The sequence below is a fragment of the Austrofundulus limnaeus genome, unplaced genomic scaffold, assembly GCF_001266775.1.
Source record: "Austrofundulus limnaeus strain Quisiro unplaced genomic scaffold, Austrofundulus_limnaeus-1.0 Scaffold151, whole genome shotgun sequence".
NCBI lineage: Eukaryota > Metazoa > Chordata > Actinopteri > Cyprinodontiformes > Rivulidae > Austrofundulus > Austrofundulus limnaeus.
Window position 1 is genome coordinate 1,176,835 of NW_013952553.1, and position 7,104 is coordinate 1,183,938.

Consider the following 7,104-nt stretch of genomic DNA (forward strand, 5'->3'; position numbering starts at 1 on the left):
GTATTAATTAGGTGTGAACGATAGCCATGTGATGTGAGCATCAGTCACCTGGAGGCAGGACTGCCTGAAACTCTCAGACTGAAGAAGTCTCTTGGAAGAGAGACGAAACGTTTCATTAAAGAAGAACCCGTCCAGAGGACCTATACAATTTTTTTCCTTCTTATTGAGAACTTACTTTGACACACTTTTCTTCAACGTTTTTTCTCGTTTTGTTTGACACTCGTGGTCTCCACATTGGACCTCGTGACATGTTTGATCCAATCAGTGCGTTTCCTTCAGCACTTTTCAGAGGACAAACTGAATGTTCTGGGAGTTTGTTTGGGTTTAGTGGATTTAAATGAACCAGGCTACTTGAATTTACTTCTCACTTGGCTTTTAGCTGTTAAAACACATGGCAGAAACTAATGTTTGAGCTCAGGTATCAAGGTGACAGCATGTGCAAATGAAAATGTTTCAAACAGATACAAGCCACACACTGATGCATTTTTCATTCTTCCCTCCTCTTGGATGGTAAATCTCCTTCAACTGTTTACCCCACACTGCCTGCACTTTCCATTTCCTGGAGGTGTTTTCAACACACACCCCACCTCTTTGAACAGYAGTGTTTGATGCTTGAACTGAGTCCTGACTGTGAAGCTTTCTCCTTCCTCAAATCCTYGTCTTTTGTGTGTTTAATGAGCGATTGCATCCTCTGAACCAGGCGTGACTTTGATAAAGCTAAACTGTGTGGAGATGAATAAATCCTCTCTCCACTCATTGACAACACACTTCATAAGGCAGGTTTTTTTCCCGTGCATTGCAATGCCTTTGGTTCATTGTGGGGGTTTGGACTTGCATACAATAGTGTTTTGATGAAGCTTAAAATTAGAATCCAGTTCAAAAGCCAAACTTTTCCGTGCTCGTATATCACATCTGCCTTTTGTCAACGAGTTCATTGTTCTCTGAAGATAAACAGGAGGAAAATGAAAAACTGGAAGGGAAAATAGCTATATTTTTCAACTTTGGAAAGAAATGGCTCTTCTGCAGAATTGTGGACTGTGTTCTGGTCTGTTGCGGTTCAAATGGAGYTGAGCTGTAAGGAGAAGATCTCTGTTTAACGGTCAGTCTATGCTCCTACCCTCACCTGTAGTCAGGAACTCTGGTAGTGACTAAAAGATCCAGATCTCAGATTCAGGAGGTCCAGAWGAGTTTTCTCTGCAGGGTAGCTGGACACTCCCTTAGAGACAGTCTGAGAAGTTCAATTCTCCAGGAGAGACTCAGAGTAGAGCTGCTGCTCCACATCCAGAGGAACCAGCTGAAGTGGTTCATCTGGTAAAGGAGGACCCCTGGACGCCTCCCTAAGGAAGACTACTGGACATTTCCAACTGCGAGGAGAACCCAGAACACTCTGGAGAGACGTCTCTCAGTTGGTCTTAGAATACATTTGAGTCCTACCAGAAGAGCTGAAAGAGGTGACTGTGGAAAGAAAGTTCTAGACCTCCCTGATCAAGATGCTGCACCTGATACCTGACTCTGGAGTGAGCGGAAGACAATGGATGGATGGATGGATGGACATCTACAACTTCAAGATGGCTGCCACAGTCCAAAGTCCTAGAAAAGCAGGAGGTTTAGTGAGAGTTATGTTGAACTTCAGAGTGAGAGTAGCTGGAAGTCCTTCCCTCACATCAGCTGTAGCTTATCAAGTGAGAACTTTGTCGTTAACTATTAGAATCAACAATATTAGCAAAATATCACAGATTGAACAGAATATTTCTATTGCAACTGATTGACCTTATCCAACACAAAAATGACTACAACAAATTTTATAAATTTTGAGTTCAAACTGGACATGGTTGATGTAGCAAACAGACTGGGACTGAGTGGATCTCGTGTCAAATCACACAGACATTTTCAGTTTGTTCTCACTTTAACTCGTTTTCTTTTTTTAAATTTAGCTCCATGTAAAACTCTCATGTGAAAGAAAACTAGTGATGTGTATTTCTTTATGGAATTCTAGGACTTGACATATTTTTAGATGTTTTGCTATTAAATTKATAATGCCATTTCCATCGTTAATAGTAATAAGGTGACTTTTCAAAGTCCTGCAGCTCCTGCGGTGTGAGCGCTCTCCCTCTTTGCGCTTGTCTGTGGGAGTGCAGGGTCTGTAGCATCTCTGGTGGCTCAAAGTGGGCAGCAGAGTCTGCTAAGTGTTGTGTGTCGGCGGTATGTTATGTAAAAGTCATTCTGGAGCTAATTTCAGTCCAAAGGGACCACCCTGTGGTACAGCAGAGAGCTGTAGTAGACTGCACACACTTGTACTTCAAATTTAAACTCAGAATAAACTAAATGGAGGAGAAACAACCATTGATAAAATACTGTATACTGCTTGTACATAATTTATTTAAATCACGGGGATAGAAGAGGAAAATAAGAGGGGTGTAGATTAGGGCAGCTGTGGTGAAGTGTTTAGGGGAGTTGTCCTGTAACTGGTAGGTTGCCGGTTCTATCCCCCCTTCCAGCTGTCTCAGTCGTTGTGTCCTTGGGCAAGACATCACCTGCCTTGCCTACTGATGGTGGTCAGAGGGTCCGTGGCACTGGAACATAGCAGCTTTGCATGTCAGTGTGCCCCAGGGCAGCTGGGGCTACAGTGTAGCTTAGTAGCATCAGTGTGTGGATGTCTGAAATGTAAAGTGCTTTAGGGTCCTTATGGACTTGATAAGGTGCTATATTAAGTTCAAGCCAATTATCATGGGTTTGTTTTATTTTATTTATTTTTAGATAAAAGATCATTACATTCTTTTTCAACTACTGGTCTGAAAAATCTGGTGCCAAAAGTCAATTTATGAACACACGGATGGATGGATGGATGAATAGATGGATGGATGAATAGATGGATGGATGAATAGATGGATGGATGGATGGATTGATGGATGGATGAATAGATGGATGGATGAATAGATGGATGGATGGATGGATTGATGGATGGATGAATAGATGGATGAATGGATGGATGGATGAATAGATGGATGGACAATGAATGGATGGATGGATGATGGATGGATGGATGGATGGATGATGAATGGATGATGGATGGATGAAACATTTGTTGACAGTTTCAGGACATTTCAATAAAAATGTCTACATGTTAAATATTGATGTTTGACACAGTCAGTAAAATGATTTAAAACTGATAATTTATTATTGACCCTTCTTCATTTTCTGGTATGAAAAATAAATGGTTCAACAGTTGATTGAAAAAAATGTTAATTATAAAACAAACATTTGAGACGTTTCTGTGTCAGGATTTAAACTTAAAGCCCAACATCTCTGAATGAACTCAGTCTCATAAAGATGAAAATTTGAAGAGATGTTTATGTGTTTTCATTTAGAATCACTGAGGAGAGGGTTTGATTGGGCCTTTTTTTGTTTGTTTGCTTGTTTGTTTAGGTAGACTTAAGTTTGCAGTTATGTCTGCATTAAACTGCTGAGTCAGCATACTTGGCTCCTGATGCTTTATCAACCTACAAAACAACAGATGGAAGGTGCTTCATAAAACAATCCTTTCAGCTTCTGGGTGTTTACGTCCTGTTGGTGTTGAGCCACAGAAGAGAGGAGTTCAAGGACTTGGCGAGGGCCCCCCTCTACTCAGACAATGATTCTTCCTCCTCCTCCTCCTCCTCCTCCTCCTCTTCCTCACCTCTACACCTTCCTCCTCTGCCCTGCGTTATGACACTGAGCAATGAGGGCCACTCTGACCTTGCAGCAGCTTGCAAATGTGCACCTACCTGCTTCTCTGGCAGCTACAGGAAGGAAAATACAGGAAACAAACCGTACACCTGCAGCGGGATGTCAGTTCTGGGTCCTCTCCTGGTCCCCTGGGGGGGCTTCCAATCACCCCAAGGTCCTGCAGTCAACATAACCCTCAGACAGCTCTGCTATTCAGCACTCCTTCCTCTCCTCCAGCTCCTCCCCGCCCATCACACCTCCAGCATAATAAGTGTCTGCAGCAGCAGCACCGTGACCCCCACCCCTGACCAATTAGCGATCTGCATGTTCCAACGCCGCCCCGACATTCAGCGCCTGTTCTCTTCGCGACCCTCACCCTCCACTGAAGGGCGTTGGGAGGCAGGATTACGCAGCCACACCTCTTTGCTCCGACCCCACTCCCATTACTTACAGCTCATCCAGGAGGATGGGRAGATTATCGATGTGTCGGACAGGTTGATCGCTGTTTAAACGCAGCATGGGGACGAGCTCCTGCCAGGAGGGGAGGTTTGTCTTTCAGAGGGACATGTGGAAATGCGCAGTGCGGTGGGGGCTTCCAGCGCTGAGGCAGCTGAAAGTGGAAATGACAAACGGGCCTCTGGAGTCCAKCAGGAGCCAGTCTCCAGAGGAGGAAGTTCCTGCTCACCTTGGATCATTCAGCTTGAAGGACAAGAAGTTAAAAACATTCAATTTACTTTAATAAGCTCTGCTTTGGTTGTAGATCATTTAAAATGAAAAAAAAAAAAAAAAACCCAGAAAATAATGAATCTGAAATCTTAACTGTATTTTATTCATAGTATCACATATAATTAAAAAATGTTTAATTATAAGRAAAAAACTTGGTAATTTTGAATTTAATTGCAGCAACATGTTAGAAAAGAGTTGGACATTGACAACAGAAGGTTGTAAAAGGAAAATAAGCATTTTATAACTCATTCAGTTAATTAGAGGACTGGGCATAAAAGAGACTTTTAGAGGTTGAATCTTTAGAAGGAAGTTGAACTTCCTGCTGCTGCAGCAGAAGTCATCCCACACTTTGTCAAAGTGTTTCCTGTTTCTGTAAAAAAAATAAAAAATAAACGTCTGTCACCATGGAAACATGGTTGGTGTAATACACAAACAAGCCCAACTTACAACGTCTCAGGGCCAGATAAATGAATAACCGTCTGTTTACTTAAAACATACAGCTCAGCATCTCTCAGTGAGGAAACGATGACTCAGCAGCAGTTTATTGAGCTAAAACAACACTGATGAAAGCAAGGTGAGTTTTGGCTGCAGGTGAACAGATTCCTGTCAATGAAGCAGCAGCAGGTTCAGACTTCCAGACGTCATCCTGACAGCAGCTTTGATGAGAACCCACAGGGAGGAAGAGTGATGTTCATCAGAACCTCTGTGAAAATATAAAGGCTGTGTGGGCAGCAGCAGKTGGGAGTCTGCAGAGCAACAACAGCTCAGGCAGTTTTCAGTTCTTCTGGGTTTATGTTGGTTAGACATGTGGACAGTCAGACATGTCCAGTCAGTTCCTATAAAACTCTGATGAAAGTAAAGATGAGCCCTGGAGGTGTCCCAGGCACGTCCAACTGGGAGAAGACCCAGGGGAAGACACAGGACACTCTAAGGAGACTCTCAGCTGGTGTGGGAACACCATGGGGTCCTCCCAGAAGACTGGGAGAGGTGGCTGTGGAAAGAGAGTCTGGACCTCCCTGATCAAACTGCTGCCCCCGAGACCTACCTCTGGAACAAGAGGATGGATGGATGGATGGATGGATGGATGGATGGATGGATGGATGGATGGATGGATGGTGAACTAGTGGGAGGAAGGAGTCAATGAGGAGATGAGAAACATGAGTTTAATGGGACAGAGGACAGGTGTGAGTGGGTGTGGCGGCAAACAGAAAATAAACCACACAAATAAAAGATGCCACAAAAAAGACAAAACCATCCATCAAAACATGACAGGCAGAGTTTAAATGACATTTTAAGATTTGTCTGTTTACACAAACCTGAGCTGGTGGGAGGAGCTTAAACTGTAACTGTTCTCCTCTCCTTTTCTGCAGAGCTGCAGCTTGTTTTAGACTATATTCAGATGTTCAGTCGGAGCAGCTGCAGGGCAGAAGCAGAATTATCAGCCTATAAAAGTCTATTAACTGGCAGCTCAATCTTTGCTTTAATTTGTCTGTTTAAAGCTACAGAGCTGCTGCTGAACAAGTCAGATGGTTAAAAAAAATCCAAATGAAGTGGAGCTGAACTTATTGCCAGATTAGGTATTTAAAGGACAGTGGCTTTGAAAGATGCAGCCCAAGTTGATCTTTTATTAAACTGAAGGCAGCTGCAGTCTAATTACACCATTTTATATAAACATAAATCCAATTAAAGTGAGAAAAAATGAGTTTCAGGGTAACTTAAAGCCACTCCAAGGCTGAGTACAGGATGAAGCGTCGAAATGCTCAACACTGATCCAGGTTCTGCAGAGTTCTTCATGATGTTTCATCAAAACACTCAGAGCTTTCTGTTCAATTTAACTCAATTTATTTGTCATTTTATGCCAAATGTAGAAAACACTTAACCCAATTAAATTAGATGTTTAGTGTTTTGACTTAGATAAACAGGAAACATGTTTTTCTTTTGTTCCTGCTCTCGGAGGAGTAAGACACTTTTTCCTTCTCTCCTGCCTTTCCTTATCTTTCCCTGCTTCGCTGCTCGGAGCCTTCTCTACGTTTTCATAAGAAACCAAAAACTATGGATTATTTTTTATGGATTTGGTTAGCTGGTCTCTTAATAAATTTTTTGGAATAATTAATTTTTCCATGGGAGGAYGTGTCAAAGGTGGGACGTCTGTTCTGTATATATATTTGGATTCTGATCACTGGATTCTACAGATTGGCTTGGTGGTCTCCTGGTGTTCTACAAAACAGTGTCGGCGGTTATTCAGACCATTTCCTGGCTGCCTGACCAATATGAAGRATTGCCGTTTTTTCAGCACTCAAACTTTTACCTTAAGCGAGCTGGAACAAGGTCTGCAAGCGGTTCTGCTGAGGGTCGGGGGCCGGCTGTGGTTCCTGGACTTTGCTGGCCAGATGGAATTGATCTTGGGGAATCTGTGAGCTCGGCCCAGCRAGATTGTCCACACTATTTGTYTGATTGGATTCGCCACCTTGAGATGTACCAGCRCACATTAAYGCAGATGGAAAATTAATTGTTATTGTCTACCTGACCGAAAACATTTTCTTCTKTTCCCAAACAACTGATTACAGATTCGTGTGCCAGCTCCACCCACCCACACCCATGTGAAGGTGGTGGATCTAATTTCTCCTGGTGTTTACGTCAACTTGAGGCTCCTCCCCCACCTCTCCCTYTCTC

General features: G+C 42.9%; 1 long non-coding RNA gene across 1 annotated transcript; it reads right to left on the reverse strand.

Moving 5' to 3' along the window:
- Window positions 1–5,522: 5,522 nt before the first annotated feature.
- On the reverse strand, window positions 5,523–6,889 carry LOC106523280 (uncharacterized). Its single transcript, XR_001310874.1, has 3 exons — window positions 6,740–6,889; window positions 5,748–5,847; window positions 5,523–5,551 (listed from the first exon to the last, which is right to left on the reverse strand). It is a non-coding gene; the product is annotated as an uncharacterized LOC106523280 (long non-coding RNA).
- Between the last annotated feature and the right edge of the window lie 215 nt (window positions 6,890–7,104).